This window comes from Rhinolophus ferrumequinum, chromosome 19, assembly GCF_004115265.2.
Source record: "Rhinolophus ferrumequinum isolate MPI-CBG mRhiFer1 chromosome 19, mRhiFer1_v1.p, whole genome shotgun sequence".
Lineage (NCBI taxonomy): Eukaryota > Metazoa > Chordata > Mammalia > Chiroptera > Rhinolophidae > Rhinolophus > Rhinolophus ferrumequinum.
The window spans coordinates 7,709,286-7,730,111 of NC_046302.1; the positions used below are offsets into that span (position 1 = coordinate 7,709,286).

General features: G+C 37.7%; 1 pseudogene; it reads right to left on the reverse strand.

Moving 5' to 3' along the window:
• Nucleotides 1–13,496: 13,496 nt before the first annotated feature.
• The window catches only part of LOC117038681 (Fanconi anemia group I protein-like), a 38,709-nt pseudogene continuing 31,379 nt past the window's right edge, over nt 13,497–20,826 (reverse strand).

The following is a 20,826-nucleotide window of genomic DNA, read 5'->3' on the forward strand; positions in this document are numbered from 1 at the left end:
TTAAACTAATCACAAGAATGAAATCCCATCATTTTCACAACTCTCCACCACACTCATAGGGGAGGAGAATATTCAGGTATGTGCACTGTGGGTGGGTGGGAATCTTGGGGACTATCTTGGAACTCTGCTTATCACACTGGGATTTAAATGTTTGGGACTTTTTGCCTGATGGCACTCCCCCACTTACACTGCAAGGACAGACAGTTTTATATAAGTTTAAGGAGTGAGAAGTCAAAGTTCAGGTCTGACAACATAACTGGAAAATTAGGAGGAAAATTCCAGAAGGAAGAAAACTACAGAGAGAGTGAGCCCATAAGTCTTCATATAAACTCTTCTCAAATAACAAACTCTTGTAATTGTTTATTTTTATTTCTAAAAATTTACTTTTCAATTTCCATTGACATACAATATTATATTAGTTACAGATGTACAAAACAACAGAGTGATTAGACATTTATTACTTCAGGTAATGATAACCCGAATAAGTCTATTACCCATCTGACATTGTACATAGTTATTACATTATTTGACTATATTCCCTATGCTGTACTTTACATCCCTATGACTGCTTTTTTTCCAATTATAGTTGACATTCAATATTATTTTATATTAGTTTCAGGTGTACAGTGTAGTGGTTAAACATTTATGTAGTTTATGAAGTGATTCCCCCGACGTCTAGTACCCACCTGACACTATGCATAGTTTTTGCAATATTATTGACGATATTTCCCACACTGTAATTTACGTTCCCGTGACTATCCTGTGATTACCAATTGGTACTTCTAAATCCCTTCACCTTTCTCACCCAGCCCCTGAACCCCATTCCTATCTAGTAACCATCAGTTTGCTCTCTGTATCTATGATTCTGCTTCTGTTTTGTGTTTTCATTTATTTTGTTCTTTATATTCCACATATAAGTGAGATCACATGGTATTTGTCTTTCTCAATCTGACTTACGTCACTTAGCATACTACCCTCTAGGTCCATAAAACTTGTCACAAATGGTAATATTTCATTGTTTTTTATGGCTGAGTAATATTCCGTTATATATATCACGTATCATATATATTCTCTATGTAATATATAATAAGGTTGGACAATTAAATTTGTAAACTCATCCTAGAGAAGTGCTACATACTTCATTGCTGAATATTACTATGGTCACCTTCGAAGTACTCCCCTTGGGAAGCTATGCACCAACGCCAGTGCCTAATCCACCCTTCAAAGCAATTTTGGAACTTTTTTTCTGGAATTGTCAGCAGAGCTGTTGTTGTATTACCCTTGATGTCCTGAATGTCATCAAAATGTCTTCCTTTCAGTATTTCCTTTATCTTCGGGTAAAGAAAGAAGTCATTGGGGGCCAGATCAGGTGAGTAGGGAGGGTGTTTCAATACAGTTGTTTGTTTACTAGCTAAAAACTCCCTCACAGACAGTGCCATGTGGGCTGGTGCATTGTCATGATGCAAGAGCCATGAATTGTTGGCAAAAAGTTCAGGTTGTTTTCATCAACTTTTTCACACAGCCTTTTCAGGACTTCCAAATAGTAAACTTGGTTAACTGTCCAGTTGGTACAAATTCATAATGAATAATCCCTCTAATATCAAAAAATGTTAGCAACATCGTTTTGACACTTGATTTGGACTGCTGCAATTTTTTGGTGATGGAGAATTGGCTGACTTCCATTGTGCACTTTGATGCTTTGTTTCAGGGTTGTATTGGTACACCCATGTTTCATCACCAGTGATAATGTGGCCCAAAACATTGTCTTTTCTCTCCAAAAGGTATTGGCAAACTTCGACTCTCCTTTGCTTTTGTTCATCAGTGAGCTCCTTCGGGACCATTTTTGCACACACCTTTGTCTTGCCAAGATTTTCAGTTAAGATTTTCCTAATAGTTTCTCTATCGATGTTTACTTGGTCTGCTATGCTTCTCTCACTCAGCCGACAATTCTGACGCACAATTCAATGAACTTTTGTAATGTTTTCATCAGTTCAGCTCGTTACTGGCCGCCCTGACCTCTCTTCATCAGTGACACGTTCTCTCCCCTCAGAAAAATGTTTAATCCATTTGTACACTGCCGTTTTCTTCATGGCATTAATCCCATAAACTTGGACTAACATGTCCCTGATTTCACTTCCACTCTTGCCAAGTTTAACAAGAAATTGAATGTTTGTTCATTGCTCTAATTCAAGCTCAGACATTCTCATAACAGATGGCACACGAAAACACGCAACAACAATAATGAACGCCACTCAGCAGGACACCGCCACACATCGACATGAACAAAGCTGTGAGACACTGATATACCAAGGTTATGAAACCTTATTGAGCTGTTTGTACAGTGCTGCCAATGTACGAGTATATTTTATATATATATATATATATATATATATATATATATATATATATATATATATATATATAACAATTTATTTATCCAGTCATCTATTGATGGGCACTTGGGTTTCTTCCATATCTTGGTTATTGTAAATAGTGCTGTTGTGAACATAGAGGTGCATATGTCTTTTCATATTAGTGTTTTGGACTTCTTTGGATAAATAACCAGAAATGGAGTTGCTGGGTCATAAGGTAGTTCTAATTTTATTTTATTTTTTTAATTTTTTAATTTTTTAAAGATTTTATTGGGGAAGGGGAACAGGACTTTATTGCGGAACAGTGTGCATTTCCAGGAGTTTATATTGGGGAACAGTAGTGTGTTTTTCCCAGGGCTCATTATCTCCATCCAAGTCAAGTTGTTGTCCTTTCAATCTTAGTTGTAGAGGATGCAGCTCAGCTCCAAGTACAGTCACCACTGTTAGTTGCAGGAGGCGCAGCCCACCATCCCTTGCAGGACTTGAACTGGCAACCTTGTGGTTGAGAGTTCGTGCTCCAACCAACTGAGCCATCTGGCCAACCAGGAGCTCAGTGGCAGCTCATTGACTTCATTCTAGTGGCAGAGGGCGCAGCTTGCTGGCCCATGTGGGAATCAAACCAGCAGCCCTTTTGCCCAGAACTCTTGTTCTAACCAACTGAGCCACCCATCCGCCCCTAATTTTATTTTTTGAGGAACCGCCATTTTGTTTTCCATAGGGGCTGCACCAATGTGCAATCCCACCAACAGTGTATGAGGGTTCCCTTTTCTCCTCTTCCTCACCAACATTTGTTATTTGTTGATTTATTGATGATAGCCATTCTGACAGGGGTGAGGTGATATCTCATTGTGGTTTTAATTAGCATTTCTCTGATGATTAGTGATGTTGAGCATCTTTTCACACGTCTATTGGCTATCTGTATGTCCCCTTTGGAGAAATGTTTATTCAGGTCTTCTGCCATTTCTTAATTGTATTCTTTGCTTTTTCTGGCTGTTGACTTATATGAGTTTTTAAACAAATTTTGGATATTAACTCCTTTTCAGATGTATCATTGACAAATATTTCTACCATTCAGTAAGCTGTCTTTCCATTTTTCTGACTTATAGGTCTTTTACTTCCTTGGTTAAATTTATTCCTAAGTATTTTAGGTTTTTTTAATGCAATTGATGGTTTCCTTTGCTTTGCAAAACCTTTTTAGTTTGATGTAGTCCCAATTGTTTATTTTTTCTTTTGTTTCCCTTGCCCGAGGAGATATATTAGAAACAATATTACTACAAGCAATGTCATAGTGTTTACTGCCTATATTTTCTTCTAGGAGTTTTATGGTTTCAGGTCTTATATTTAAGTCTTTAATTGATTTTGAGTTTATTCTTATATATGTAGTAAGAATGTGATCCAGTTTCATTTTTGCATGTATCTGTCCAGTTTTCCCAGCACCATTTATTAAATAGACGGTCTTTACCCGCAATGTATATTCTTGCTTGCTTTGTCATAGATTAATTGAACATATAGGCATAGGTTTATTTCTGGCCTCTCTGTTCTGTTCCATTGAACTGTGTGTCTGTTTTTATATAATATCAAAATACCATGATATTTTGATTACATGGCCTTGTAGTATAGTTTGGTATCAGGTAGCATGATACTTCCAGCTTTGTTCTTTTTTCTCAAGATTGTCATGGCTATTCAGGGTACCATACAATTTTATGGTTCCATATAAATTTTAGGATTTTTCTAGTTCTGTGAAAAATGCCATTGGTATTTTGATAGGGATTGCATTGAATCTATATATTGCTTTGGTTAGTATGGACTTTTAAGCTATATTAATTCTTCCTATCCATGAGCATGGTATATGCTTCCATTTATTTGTATATTCTTTAATTTCCTTCTTCAATGTCCTATAATTTTCTGACTATAGGTCTTTTATTTCCTTGGTTAAATTTATTCCTAGGTATTTTGTGTTTTTTTTTTAATGCAATTGGAAATGGGATTGTTTTGTTAATTTCTCCTTCTGATAGTTTGTTACTGGTATATAAAAATGCAACTGATTTCTGAATATTAGTTTTGTATCCTGCTACTTTACTAAATTCATTTCTCAGTTCTAATAGTTTTGTGTTGGAATCTTTGGAGTTCTCTCTATACAGGATTATATCATCTGCAAATATTGACAGTTCTTCTTTTCCAATTTGGGTACTTTTTATTTCTTTATCTTGTCTGATTGCTGTGGCTAGGACTTCCACTACTATGTTGAATAAAAGTGGTGAAAGTGGTCGTCCTTCTCTTTTTCATGATATTAAAGGGACTGCTTTTAGCTTTTCCAAGTTGAGTTTAACGTTAGCTATGGGTTTGTCAAATATGGCCTTTATTATGTTGAGATGTGTTCTCTCTACTCCCACTTTACTGAGATTTTTAATCATAAATGGATGCTAGATTTTGTCAAATGCTTTCTCTGTCTCTATTGCTATGATTATATGATTTTTATTTTTCATTTTGTTTATGTGGTGTATCACATTAATTGATTTGTGGATATTGAACCAATCTTGCATACAAGAAAGAAATCCCACTTGATCATGTTGTATGATATTTTTAATGTATTGCTGAATTTGGTTTACTATTTTAATATTTTGTTGAGGATTTTTGCATGCGTTCATTAGGGATATCGGTTTATAGTTTTGTTTTGTTTTTGTAATGCCTTTGTCTGGTTTTGTAATCAGGGTCATGGTGGCCCCGTAGAATGAGATTGGGAGACTTCCCTCCTCTTGAGCTTTTTAGAATAGTTTGAGAAGAATAGGTGTTAATTCATCTTTGACTATTTGGTAAAATTCACCTGTGAAACCATGTGTTCCAGGACTTTTGTTTGTTTAGAGCTTGTTATTATTAATTCAATTCCAGTAGTAGTAATCAGTCTGTTCAGATTTTCTGTTTCTTTTTGATTCAGCCTTGGAAGATTATATGCTTCTCAGAATTTATCCATTTCTTCCAGATTGTCCAAATTTTTGGCATATAATTGCTCATAGTATTTTCTCAAAATTTTTTGAATTTCTGTGGTGTTGGTTGTCACTTTTCCTCTTTCATTTCTGATTTTATTTATTTGAGTCCTCTCTCTTTTTGTCTTAATGAGTCCGGTTCATGGTTTATCAATTTTGTTTACCTCTTCAAAGAACCAGCTGTTGGTTTCATTGGTCCTTTGTAGTGTTTCTTCAACTCCTATGTTGTTTATTTCTGCTCTTATCTTTATTATTTAGTTCCTTCTACTCACTTTGGGCTTTGTTGGCTGTTCTTTTTCCAGTTCCTTTAAGTGTAAAGTTAGATTGTTTATTTGAAAATTTTCTTGTTTCTTTAGGTAGGCCTGCAGTGTTATGATTTTTCCCTCTTATGACTGCTTTCGCTGTGTCCCATAGATTTGGGGTCATTGTGTTTTCATTTTCATTTGTCTCTAGGTATCTTTTGATTTCTTCCTTGATCTCATTGTTAACCCATTCATTCTTTAGTAGCATGTTATCTAACCTTCATGTGTCTGTGGTCTGTGTGTTGTTGTTTTTTTAGGTTTTATTTATTTATTTTTGTAACTGATTTCTAGTTTCATACCATTATAGTCAGAAAGGATGCTTGATATAATTTCTATCTTCTTAAATGTATTGAGACTTGCTTTGTGGCCTAATATATGGCCTATCTTGGAAAATGCTCCATGTGAACCTGAAAAGAATGTATATTCTGCTACTTTTGGATAGAATGCTCTAAAAAAAATTAATTAAATCCATCTGTTCTTGTGTGTCATTTAAGGCTGCTGTTTCCTTGTTGGTTTTCTGTCTGGAAGATTTGTTCATTGATGTCAATGTCCTCTACTATGATTGTGTTATTGTTGATCTCTGACTTTATGCAGATCAATATTTATTTTATATTTTTAGGTGCTCTTATGTTGGGTCCATAGGTATTTACTAGTGTTATGTCCTCTTGTTCAATTGATCCATTTATCATTATATAATGTCCCTCTTTGTCTCTTATTATTGTCTTTGTTTCAAAGTCTATTTTGTCCAATACAAGTATTGCTACCTCAGATTTTATTTCATTTCCATCTGCGTGCAATATCTTTTTTCATCCATTTATATTTAGTTTATGTGTGTCTTTTAGTCTGAGGTGGGTCTCTTATAGACAGGATATGCCTGTGGGTCTTGTTTTCTTATCCATTCAGCTACCCTATGTCTTTTTATTAGAGCATTTAATCCATTTACACTTAAAGTGATTATTGTAGGTACATAGTTATTGCCATTTTATTATTCATACTTTTGATCTTCTTTTGTTTGTTTGTTTTTCCCCTTTTTCTTCTTAACATTTCTTGTAATGCTGGCTTTGTGGTAATGAAGTCATTTAGCTTTTTCTTTTCTGGGAAGCTCTTTATCTCTCCTTCAATTTTAAATGGCTTACTGAGTAGGATAGCCTTGGTTGTAGGTCCCTGCTTTTCATTACTTTGAATATTTCCTGCCCCTCCCTTTTGGCCTGTAACTTCAGTTGAGAAATCAGCTGATAGTCTTATGAAAGCTCTCTTGTAAGTAACTAGTTGCCTTTCTCTTGCTTTTAGGATTCTCTCTTTGTCTTTAAATTTTGACATTTTAATTATAATGTGTCTTGGTGTGGGCTTCTTTGGGTTCACCTTTTTGGGACGCTGCACTTCCTGGCCTTGTATGTCTATTTCCTTCAGCAGGTTAGGAAAGTTTTCAGTCATTGTTTTTTCAAATAGGTTCTCAATCCCTTGTTCCCGCTTTTCTCCTGGTACTCCTGTGATGTGAATGTTGTTATGCTCGATGGTATCCCACAGGTCCCTTAAACTATTATTATTATATTTTTTTGTTGTTGCTCCAATTCGGTGTTTTCTACTACTTTGCCTTCCAAATAGCTGATTGGATCCTCTGGCTCATCTAATATGCTGTTGATTCCCTCTAGGATATTCTTCATTCAGTTATTTTATTCTTTATTTCTGCCTGGTTCTTTTTCATGTTTTTTATGTCCCTCTTTATGCTTACTATTTTTTTGTTGAAGTTCTTACTAAGTTCCTTAAGAATTCTTATAACCAGTGTTTTGAACTCTGTCTCTGGTAGGTTGGTTGCCTCCTTTTTTAATTTAGTTCTTTTTCTGGAGTTTTCTTCTCCTTTTATTTGGGATATGTTTCCTTGTTTTCTCATTTTGGGTGCTTCTCTGTGTTCGCTTCTATGAATTAGGTAGAAGTCCTATGTCTCTCAGTCTTTGCTGGGTGGCCTTATATAGCAGGTACTCTTTGTGTTCCAGTGGCACAGTCTCCCTTATCACCTATGCCATGTTGCAGGAGTGTCCCTTGTGTGTGTTGTGTGTATTCTTTTGTTGTGGTTGAGCCTTGAGTGCTTTTGGTGTGTCAGTGACTCTCAAGCTGACTGTCTGTGAGGACTGGCTATGCCAACAGTGTACGAGATGCTATGTGGGGGCTGACCCCCTCAGAGGACAATTTGCCCCAGTGGATTCTTTTACCTAATAACGCCACCCTTTTGGTGCGCTGCTTATGGGGCTAACTGGATAGTGATCTGGTGTGGTCTGAAGCCAGCCTCTGGTTGTGTTGTTTCTGGTGCTTGTTGGCAGGAGCTTCCATGCAGGCCAATTTCAGCCCTGCCTGTGACTGGCCAGGAACTACCTGCTAGGAACCACAAAAGGTGTGTAAGTGTGGCCTCACTGTGAACTGAGGCTGGTTGCCACATATATTTGGCCTAGGAAAGCTCAGCAAAAGGCCCAGGTCATACGTAGGCTTGTTGCCACCTGCCGGCTGCCTGTAAGGCTCAGCTACTGTAAGAGCCTCCTTAGGTGTGGGGGCTGAAGTGGTTGACCTGATGCAACAGTACCTCTTGACAGTGCTGCCGAAGTTGGGTAGGGTGGGGTCCCAGAGAGTAATTGGGGTGGGGCAGGTGATTTTCACAATGTTAATACACATTCAGTTCTTGCACCAGTGCTGGGCTTGTGGTCACTCCGCAAAATGTCCAGAGAATATTTTATTCAGCTGTCACTTGCCTTAGGCCTGCTGATCCCTGAGAGCTGTCCAAGAAATGCTGCAATGCAAGCAGGCGCTGACTGTCCATCGCCAAAATTCTTTTAATTATTGAATGATATTGCTTTTGCTATTTCAATAAAGTCTGGAAATACCAGGTTTGCAATAGGAAAATTTAGTTATTTGTGTATGTTTATTGTAATAATTTTTATACCTGACATATTACTTTATGAATATTTATTCTCCTATCTGATTACTTTTTTCTTATTTTTGTTTGTATAATCACATTTCATTTACTGAGCACTTTTCTTCCTGTTAATGGTTATTTTTCCCCAAAATTCTTCTAATTATTGAATGATGTACCAGATTGGACAATTAAGTTTGCAAACTCATCCTAGAAAAAGTGCTACATATCTCATTGCTGAATATCACTACAGTCACCTTTGAAGTACTCCCCTTGGGAGTACACTGATGCCAGCACCTACTCCACCCTTCAACACAATTTTGGAACTCTTTTTCTGTAATGGCCATCAGAGCTGTTGTCGTATTACCTTAATGTCCTGAATGTCCTCAAAATATCTTCCTTGCAATATTTCCTTTATCTTTGGGTAAAGAAAGTAGTCACTGGGGACCAGATCAGGTGAGTAGGGATGGTGTTCCAATGCAGTTATTTGTTTACTGGCTAAAAACTCTCTCACAGACAGTGCCATGTGAGCTGGTGCATTGTCATGATGCAAGAGCCATGAATTGTTGGCAAAAAGTTCAGGTTGTTTTTGTCTAACTTTTTCACACAGCCTTTTCAGCACTTCCAAATAGTAAGCTTGTTTGTCCAGTTGGTATGAATTCATAATGAATGTTCCCCTGCTATCAAAAAAGTTTAGCAACATTGGTTCACGAACTTAATAGTCAGACCTACGTATGTATATTGATGAAAATATATTCATATTTGGAAGTTACTACATTTTTAATGTTTTTGATTAGATAAATGAAAACGAGTACAACTGGAGGTTATAATGGAATAAAAATGCAGAAGTAAAGCTCAGGAAGAAAAAATAAGAAAAGAATAAAGAATATTTTCAAAAAGGCAGTCTGCTTGAATGTCTAAAAACTGGAAAAAAATAAAATTAACAGATTTCTGTTGAACATGACTCATAAAACATTAGGTATTTTTATTATGAATATTTAATTGTTTACTAAAGCAATGAATATGAGCAATAAAATTATCCTTATCAAATTCAAATGTTGATAAGGTCATATTAAAATCTACAACTTCATAATTTTTACTAAGTGAAGATATATTTACTGATTTTGAAAATGACCAAAAAATCAACCCAAAGGCAATAATTACAACTCCAACCTGTCCATTTGAGATAAAAGCTGGTATATTAGAATGGAAAGATGAAACCTGAGGAGCTTTACCATATATATTGAGTGATGATTATGAAATATGGCCATTATATTTTTCTGACAGTGTGAGAATTTTTCCAGCAAAATACAATCCACTCAAATTAATTATGATTTTTCCATTGGTTGAACATGGCACAATTTGAGGATTTCATTTTATACAAAAATATTTTAAACAGAGGTGTAGAGGGCGGGTGCCTGTAAGGCACCATCACATGACTGAGAAGCATGAGATAGAGGAAGTTACTTGGGTCTTTAGATAACACCCACATTCTGTAGGGTATGTCCAGATGGCTTAAGACCATCAGCCTGCGGCAACCCTGCTTACGTTAATGCCCCTCCACCCAGCAAAAAAATGTATATAACCCATGATTGAGCTGCAATAAAGAGAGACTTGATCAGAACTCCTGTCTTGTCTCCGGTCTTTGTGTCTCCCATTTTCCTCCCTTCTAGGTACTTCGGGGTCCCCGCGGGTCAGGACACAGAGGGAAAAATATAGGCTTTATATGTGAGGTTCAAAGAAAGCATTTTGTTGTCATAGTCAAAATGTTTTACAACTGGGAGCTGAGGGATGAGTAAAATGAGTGAAGGTGGTCAAAAGGTACAAGCTTTCATCTATAAAATAAATAAGTCATTGGGATATAATGTACAGCATAGTGAGTACAGTTAATAATATTGTATTGCATATTGGAAAGTTGCTTAGAGAGTAATCTTAAAAGTCCTCATGACAAGAAAAACATTTTTTTGTCACTATGTGTATGTGTGGTGACAGATGTTAACTAGACTTATTGTGATCATTTTGCAATGCATACAAATATCATATCGTTATGTTGCACACCAATATAGTGCTATATGTCAATTATACTTCAACAAAAAATGTTTTACAATCAATCTTTAAGATGATCTTTAGTTAACGATTGTATTTATAACTGTAAAAACTTAGATTCTTGATTAAAATAGCATGAAATATCATTTGTATAACAAAAGAAATTACACAATGCAGTAAGCAGAATTTTTTAATAAAGCTGATTAAAGAGTAAATACTAGATAGTATTCAACAATGACAAGTAAACACTAGCAAAGAGCATTGGTGTGATATTCTTCTGAAATGATGTTTCTAGTATCTAATCAAGTAGGACATTGCTTTTTAAGGCATTAGCAGGACAGTATTTACAGAATATAATGGGGCATTTATACATTTAGTAGAAATAATTTCAGGATTTGATTCTCAAATTGTAAACATGAAAGACAGACAAAACTAATAAAACACATGGCTAATCTCTAGGATGGAGAATTCAAAATAAGATTAATAAGTTAAAGATTGATAAAGTGAAAGAAAAAAATCATGCATTATATTTTTAAAAATTAACTATTACTCATTTCCACTAGGTTGTACCAGAGAAAATAGTCATGTTGAACAACTAATACTTAGTCAACTACCAGAAAAACAAATGCATGGAAACTGGGATTTGTGAGTAATTCACCAATTTATTAAAAAATAGTACAGGTTTGGTTTAAATCAAGAACTGAAAAAAAAAAAAAAAACCTTTTAACATGAAGCACTGGATTTGAAAAACTTTCTAGGGGTGCCTATGAGGGTACAGAACCCCAGGCTGGTTAAAGGAAAAGTGTCACCAGAATTTTGACCAGAAATCCCAAAGGATTTTTGTGTTGATATAAGGCTTCTAGTGCGAATTTGTTATCAAAGAGACATGGTGCCAATTGTGTGGGTGTTGATGACATTCTTTAGAGCTACTAAATGATTATGTATGATTTTTTTTTGCATATGCCCATATGAAACACATAAAATACGACCTTATGGCCACTTTTGGATACATGATGGGAATGTTAATGAAATGCTTTGAAAATCACATTTAATATAGATAAGATATTACAGGCACTAAAATAGTTAATAAAACAATAGAGTATCATCAAATAAGAAACTCATTATGGTCTTTGGATAAAATGAATTTAATTTTAAATTGTGCTATTTACAGTCATAATTAGCACAACTTGTTTACTATTAATATAATGTTATCTTGACAGATTTAGCTTTATGTATTTCACTTTCAAAAGTATTGAAACAATTTTTGAAGAAAATGTATTTTTAAAATCAAAGGAAATTACTTGTGATGAAATATTTAAGAGACAGACTTGTTTTGATACCTGTAATTTACAATGTATCAAAAATAAAATGAATTGATGGATATGTAAGAGAATGAATGGTTGGATAGATATGTGATAAAACAACAGTAAAATGCTAAAAGTAGAAATGAGGTGGTGGTTATATGTCTATTGAAAAGTCTTTCAACTTTGTTGTCTCTGAAGATATTCATGTTGGGGAAAAAATTGTGTGTGAAATTTGTAACAAGAGTAGCATTTTAATAAACTATAAGAAACATTTTAAAATGAAAATATTCACATGACTAAAAAGGAAAAGTTTCACATACTAAGAATCCCCAAAACAATTTCTATAGAGACTATATGCTGATCATTAAAGGCCAAGCTACCGCATAATCTTAATTAAAGAGACTTAAATAAATTGAGCAATATACCTACTATTTTCAACTTTCTTCATAATAATCCCAAATTTTTAATTTGGTGGAAGAAAAACTAAAATACTGTGTAGATATAGGTGGTGAAAATCACAATATAAATGATAGTGATTTATACAATAAAATTTGAAAAGTTCATAAGATTTTTCTGTGATGAAGACATATCATGATTATGCATCTTATGTCAAATTTATGGTTCATTTCTGAATATAAAAGTTTCTTCAACATTTTTTTTGACATTCCAGTTGCCATTCTCTTGGCAGAATAGTTTCTCCAAATTGAAACTAAAGTCAATGTTATAACTACAATGACTCAAGAAAGTTTGCTTCACTTGGCATTAGTTCACAACAGAACACAAATTATTTCAATTATGGAACACAAAAATTTCAATTATAGAAGTATAACTAGCGACTCCATTGAAAGGAAAATAAATTTCATGAAATAAATACATAATAATTTGTTAATTACAGGGGTCTTTTTGTTTTCTGCCCCTCACATTTCTAGCCCATCAACAGATCACTCAGACGTATGCAATAATATAAATTCAGTTATCTTTGATATTGTGCCAACCTTCACTCTACACTTTTTTCTTTTTTCAGTTTAAATATTTATTGTGTAAAGTCAAAGTGCATTCTTTGGTGGTGGAAAAAAGTGCTTTGAATGCCAAACAAGTAAACCAGAAAGCTTATTTTTTATTTAAAGTGTATCTAAGACAAACATACAAAAAGAATATGGACCCTCCAAATATAACATGGCAATTATTCTCACCCTTCCATCTTCCTGTTTGATCTTAAGCTCCCTTTCTCATTTCAGGGCTCTGAGGTGCAATTCTTGAGAAAGCATCCTACCCAATTTGCATTATCTTTCAGGTGAAGTGCTGGATATTTACCAGATAATCGAACTCACCAAAGGCTCCACGGAAAAACGAAGCCAGCCTGGATTGTAGCTATGCCTGGAAGCTCTGTATTAGCTCCCGTGGAGCTTCATCTAGACTTCAGCTGTGCTTTTTTCAGTAGCAGGACCTGTTGAGAACGATTGCCTGTAACTGAAGGTGCAGTTGAATTCAGTGGGTTTCAGAACCAAGATGCCAACATGGGTGCAGGCTGTAGGACAAGGGGGTACTGTTCTTGTTGGGTAAAAAGAAAGCAGAAGCCCCAAAGTTCACATTAACTCAGGAATTTCATTTTTTTTTTTCTTTTTCTTCTTGGCTGGCTCTTCGTTCTGTCCCTTGTGCTCTGACGCAGTGTCCTCTTCGTTTTCCTCCTCCTCCTCTTGGAGAACCATGTCCAGGATGTTTCCTTTGATCTTGATGTCCCGCAAGATGCTGAGCTTCATGTGCTGCATCAGGTTCACTTTGGACCTCTTGGAAAAGCAGATGAGAAATTTTTCATACTGTTCAATGGCAAAAATGAGATTTGGGATTGCCTTAGTTTCCCAAAGAACTCTGGCCGTGGCCATGGGAACTGCAGCAGTTTTCTTCACTTTCTTTCCTCTTGTATATTTTAGGCTCTGAGTCTTCTTGTTCTGTATGTACAAAATGAAAACATAGCATAGGGGTATCAGATAAGAACCCAGCAGCTTCACCAGCTTTTCCATAATTTTTGGAACTCCTTTGGATCTCTGATACACCTGGAGATAATATCTGACTGGTGCTGTAAGAATGGTGTACATCTTGCAAAGATCCTTTAACAAGGTGTCCACACAGCTGCCTGATGGCAGGGCTGTCTGCACAAGCTGGTGGAAAAATGTAAGCAGGGTTCCCAGTTCTATGATGATGGCTTTCTCAATGGGATGATTTGCAAGGGTTGCCTGCGAAGAGGCCTCTTCTGATATGGTTTCTTGGCTCACTTGTCCCTTAAGCTTGGTGATTAGCCAGCTTCTTCTAGAACCTTCTCAGCCTGACTCAGAACAAGTAAACAGACAGTAGGGGTAGCTGTTCTCAAATTCACCATTGCAAAGTGTTTGCTTTCTCCATCTTTACATCCTGGTCTATGTCTCCAAGATGCCCATGGATATCCTGGGACAGGTCATGCAGGAGGGTGACAGGACTCTTACACAAAACATGGAGGCTGAACAGCAAATTCATCAAGCCCTTGCAAAACGAGGCATCCTCCCAGCTGTTTTCCTTGCAAATCTTAGCTGTCCAGGATAACATCTGCACAAACACAGGGAAGGAGGGCTCCAGCAGCTTGGACAAACTGGAGAGAAAACTGACAAGTAGGATGGCTTCTTTGCTATTAAAGTCTTCCTCTTGGCTGCTAAGTAAATTTAACAAGGACCTCTGAAACTGCCGGATGTGGAATGCTGCTCTCTGAGTGACAGTGACTTCCCCCTCTTCTTCCTCATTATTCAGGACATCCAGCACCTGAAGAAACAGGGGAATCCTACGCTGATAGAACTGCTGCATAGCACTAAAGGTTTTTTTGCAAACCCTCCATACACAGCAACGAGATGTTTTCCTTTCTCTTTCTTCCCCAAGTTTTCCACTGAAGTGTATCACCAAAACAAAACCCGAATTATGTTACAGAGGTTCTAAAAGATCTTCTCTGGGTTTTGGCAGCCCGGGTCACTCACATGCCCTCTTTTCTTGAGCTGCTGTATCTTCTGCAGAGTCATGCTCACTGCATACCGCATAAACACATTGTTGGACCTTAGGAAAGACAGGTTTTCTTCCTGGCTTTAGGTATTGTCCCTGAAAAGAGCGGTGAGAAGATCAGACACAAAGTTCATGGACAAAAACTATAATGTGTTTTGTTGACCGTTTTACTTTTGCCTTTACGTACCTGCTTTTTCGTTAAGGATGTCAGAGAGTTTCCTGTAACACATAAATAAGCTCAGAACCTCCTCAAACTTATTTTTACTGAAATTACCAATGGAGAAATTATATTCTATTAAAACCTCACAAACTCCCATCACAAGTAAAGCACAGATGTTATTTTTGATGTGGATACCAGTGCTCTGAGAAAAATCTGCTGATTTATCCAGTTCAAAGTCCTCTAGTTCACTCTTAATCATTCTATTAGTAATAAATTCCATCATATCACCTAAGTCTTGATAGAATCCTTCTTCCACCTCCTCTTCTTCCTCCTGTAGGGGCAATACTCTACTTTTATACCAAACCAAACAGTGCTGAATACAACACAGCAGATGATCCAGTGGTTCTTGTAGAAAGATCTGATCTCCTTGGGTCAATATACAAGCTTCTAATTTCAGAGGAGGCAGCACATCAGGTTGTGGCTCGTAGTACTGTTTTAACTGTGAGAGCAGAGTATGCATGATTGAATTAGCCAGCTGTGAATTTCTTCGAAGCACATCATAAAACCTCTCATAAAGCATGAGTAGGACATCAGCCTGCTGGCCTAAGCATTTCCTTAAACTATCCATGATCTCAAGGCAAAAAGTTTCATTGGCGACCACATTGTAATGGCTGTGAACATCCACAGGAACCTGGCTAACACTAGTAGACTGCACTGTGAGGATGACAAGCTGCCTAAAACTTTGAAGTTCTTCAGGAGTAGCAAAAACTCGCAACTGCAGATTTTCGGGCATCCAGCCTGCTGGCAAACATCGCTTTCCGAAGGACAGGTATCAGGAGGCTCTCATTGACAAGCTCACTTTGAGAAGGGGCTGAGCTGCCTTCAGCAGCCCTTGTATAATTTGAAGGGGCAGGAAGGATAAAGAGTCAAAAGTTTGTGGGACTTTAGAAGAACAACTCTGAAGAACTAAGGGTGAACACATGATGATATTTGGAAACAGGTCTAAGTAATGGCTGATGGGAGAGGATGCTCTGATAACAACTCTGTTGAGGACCTGCTCCAGAATTTCTTGTCTGATCATCTCATGGATCTTAAAAGTTTCCAACAGGATATTAGCTCCCTCCCCGCTTACATGCATACTGCTGTGGTGTTCTAGAAAGACCTGAGCTGGTTTCAATATTTTTTCCATCAGGAATCTTCCTTGGCCCACATGCATCCGTTAAAATGAAGCCAAGTTCTGTCAGGCCCTGAATAACATGACCCCAGCTACGAGCATTATTCTTTACCACGTCCAGGATCATGGCGGAAGCACAAGATAGGTGAGGAACTAGATTCTGAAGAAACTTTGAGCCTTGGAAAAGCTGAGGATCCTTAAAGCTTTTTACAACTGAAGTCTTTAAAAGGTCAAACACCTGTTCCTCACATCTTTGTATTCTTGTTATAGAAAGCAGGAGGGCAATGCTTAAGGGACATGTATTATTACTGAAACCCCCTTGCTGTCCTGCCTTCACACGTTTCAGGAGTTTTCTGCCTAGATCACAGTCCAATTTGATGGAAAACACAATGTGTAGGATAGCAGTGCCTTCCACATGACGAAGTTCACCCAATGGCATGGTAACAAGATCCAAGGGCTCATCACCACTCTGTTACTCAATGTGCTGCTCATCGACCTCATTGAAGGAAGTAATGACTCCTTCCATAACCGTCTTTCTGTTTCCCTTTGAGGAGAGAACCAGAAGCTGATAGACCAAAGGTGGTACTTCTTGAAGATTCAACTTGGAAAACATCTTCAACACCTTTTCCACCACAAATTCCACCTCTTCTGCAGTCAGAGGGACATCGTTGAACATGGAGGTGAATTGAGCTACATATTGCTGATCCCATCTGCCAGAACAGAGGGTTTTAATCAACTGCTTCTTACATTCTTCCCCACTCCGTTCATCTTTTCCATAAACCAGATTTTCCTTTTTGGTAACAAGGGCAATGAGAATGATGCGTAGTAACTCCAAAGATTTTCCATTCATTAGGTTGCCCTCTTTGATTGTACCAACAAACTCATTGGCTAATTCAAGCAATCATGGTCCTGGAAAATCATGGGCCTCCAGCATCAGTAATCCTATGATCTCAGATGCTACTTCTTTCAGCAAATCCCCGGATTCCTCCAGCTGAATACAACGAGTGTATGTCTTAAGTCTTCTAAGAGCTCCAGCTTTCTCAGAGCAGGAGAAACCTTTGAAAATGGCTCTCAGGAATGTTCCAGCAGTTTTTCCTTTTACTGCCTGATTCTGAAGGAGAGGAGCCAGCTCATCTTCCTTTAGGGTTTGAAGAAATTCTTGCAATCTGTCTGCTGTTTTTTCTGTTGCTAGAGAGAATTTTCTGGTCCTTTGTTGCACATATCATGAGAAGTTGGGGGGAAGCACAGCTTGAGAACTCGAATCCTGAACCACAGAGTGAGCATGCACAGGGTGGCTTAGGCACACCAGCAGCAATGTCTTGACTGGTTAAGCTCTTTTTGTGTCAGTTTTGGAGGCTGGGAGTAGGAGGTCAGCAGCCAGCATGGTAGGATCCGGTGAGGACCCTCTCCCTGGCTTGCAGATGGCTGCCTCTTCATTGTGTGCTCACAAGGCCTCTCTCACAGCTGTGTGGCTTCAGGCAGGTCCTTCCCCTCTCTCTTGGTTCTGTATTCTGTAAGAAGGGGAATATTTTGCCTCACACCAGGAAGGAAATTCTAGAAGCAAGAAGTCCAAGATAAAGATGTCGGCAGGGCTTTTTTCTTCTGAGGCCTCTCTCCTTGGCTCGTAGCTGGAGTCTTCTCCCTGTGCCTTCACGTAGTCTTCCCTCTGTGCGTATCTGTGTCCTAGTCTCCTCTTCTCATAAGGACACCAGCAATATTGGATTAAGGCCCACCTTGATGACCAATCCTTAGAGCTGATGGGAAGTGAGAGGTCAGGCACAGGCAGGGAAGGGTCTGAGGACGGGCATCTTTTTCAATTTAGATAAAATTACTTCAAAAATAAAACTTGCCAAAAGCAAATTCTAATAGAAGTAGAACCAGAATAACACTATTTTTAGTAAAGAACTCAAATTTATAATTAAACACATTCCCCAAATCTCCAGAATCAGAAGGATTTACTAGCAGATTCTTCTTACCAATTTTACATAAAACTTTTCCAGAAAATAGAAAATACTTGCGTACTTCTAGCTCATTTTAGGAGTCCAGAATAGCTAATAACAGAACCTGACAAAAACACTAGAAAGAAAGAAAATTTCAGGCCAATTACCCTCATAAACAAAGATGCAAAAGCCCTACTTAAATTGTTAGTGAATACTTTAAATCATATGTACTATTTCAGCATATAGAATACTTTGAAGTACACAGTGAATATTAGCAATATATCAAAATGATAATCCATCAGAAACAGTGGGTTTATTCTAGGAAGCAGGGTTGGTTTAACATTTGAAAATGAATCAATGTAATTCACTACATCAATAGAATAAAAGTGAAAAGAAAACATAATCATATCAATAGATATATAAAACATATTTAATAAAGTTCATTGTCAATTCATGAAAAAAAGAAAATAACTCTTAGCAAACTAGAAATGGAAAGGTAACACAGTCATTATCAGTGGCTTACCTGTATCCCAACTGGGACTCACTCTAGGGCTTTTTTCTACCCTGGGAAAAGAGCAAGTCAGAAATACTGGAGAGCTGATGTTTAAGAAGCAGTCCTGATGGATGGGGAAAGGGAGAATAAACACTTTAGATTCCTTACTCTCTGTCCAGGGTAACTGAGATATGCTCTACACAGCCTTTCAAATTTCCCCAGGCACTGAGCTCCAGTTACCCACAAGGCTAACTGGCTGGTCCTGCACCCGGGATTGGTCTCTCTCTGTGCAGCTCTCTTCTCTCCAAGATTCTGCGCCATCAACCCCAGCCAGCGTGTCATTCCCAGACTCTCACTGTCTGTTCCATTCCAGTTCCATCCCTGTGTTGTGGCCGGGAAACTCTACACAAGCAGTGAGCTGGGGTGGTCATGGGACTCACCTCATCATTCCCCTATGTGGAAATAAATGAAGACCACCCAAATGAGAACAAGCAAATCCCTGCTTAGAGGCTGGTGGTGTGGGGAAGCCGTAGGCAGCCTAACTAGAATTGGGTCTTCATGTCTCATTGATTAGGGGTACACAATTTGGCTTTCTCTGGTTGGTCCTAAGTTGGAGGTCGGGACAAAAATTGCTGTCTCACTTCCTGGGCTGGTTACCGAAGACGGTAGGCTGGCCTCATGGGGTGGTGGCTGCAGGTTGTGGGTCAGAGTTCAGTTTTTATATGTAGTCTGGCCAAGATCTGTTTGTATATTCAATCTCTCACCTCTCAGTTCTGCCTCTGGGGTAACGTCTGAAAACTGTCATTTCAAGTGTTTTAGGTTTTTGTTTGTTTAGGCGGGGGTGTAAATCCCAGCCCTGCTACTCTATCTTGGCTGGAAACAGAAGTCTTAACCTCCCAGAGTGAGTTTTGGATTAGTCATCACTCTGTAATCTGCCTGTTTGCTTTGCCACCATCCTCCTCTCCCATTTCTTCAGCCTCTTGACTTCCACCTTTATATCTCCCTTGACTCTTCTTTGTCGCTGGTGCATGGCAGCCAGACACTCCTTACCCTGAAATCTCTGGTTGGGATCCTGTCATAAATTGAAAGAGCTCCTGCAAACAACAGCAGAACACCCATTTCACCAGCCACTCCGGGAACTGCTCACCATTCTGTTCTGGCCTTTGCCTGAATCCCAAGGCTCTGATCCTTCCCTGAAACATGGAAGGATTCCTGATGCTCTGCTTGAACTCACCTGGTCACCAGTCCAGGCCAGCTTCTGTACCAGATAAGATGCTCCCAGTAAAAATTAATAAACAGAAACCCCATTTAAAATGAATCAGGAGGCCAGAAATGTGAGTTCTCACACCCCACATTGATCACAGAGCCCAACAGTTTAACTTTATTTATAATAGCTCTCTCGATTACCTCTTCTCCTCTATGAAAGAGTTGCCTCTCCTTTGTTTCTCAGGATGTGCATGTGGTTCGCCATTAGATTGCATGTCATACATTACAATTCTTTGTTGTTTTCAAATAAACCCAATCCTGCTAGAGAAATACTTGGCTTCTATTTATTTAAGGTCAACACTCTCCACCTTTCATCTTGGTGAGCAGAGCTCTGGCCAGCATCAAACAACCCTGACCTGTTCTGTATTTCAGATAGTCCAGAAGGCCTTGCTTTCAGACACACTCCCTTTAAGACCATTCAATTGACTAGAATCTCTGAAACACTGCATAACATTGCTTAGAAAATCCTTACCACATTCACAGATATAATAGATAGTCATTTTAGCTTCACGTGTAGCTCTTCATCTTGTGCATTTTCTGTTTTTTTGTGTTTGTTCAGTATGGCCTGCCCCAGATGGTGGGTTATTTTAAGGGAATGATCTTCAGAGCCTGGAAAAATGTCTGTTTTCCTTATATACAATCATATGTTAGATTGAATCATTAGATTTGAAAAATGTATTTAGCTTTTTGATGCATACATATATGTGTGAATATATATACTGTGGGTGCCAAAAAATGTGTACACATGGTTTGTATTCATCTTTTGTTATCGGTATATATTAAGTATTCTAATTTTAATACAGTTTTTTCCTATCTTAAAATGTTGTGTATACATTTTCTTGGCACCCTCTATATGTATGTG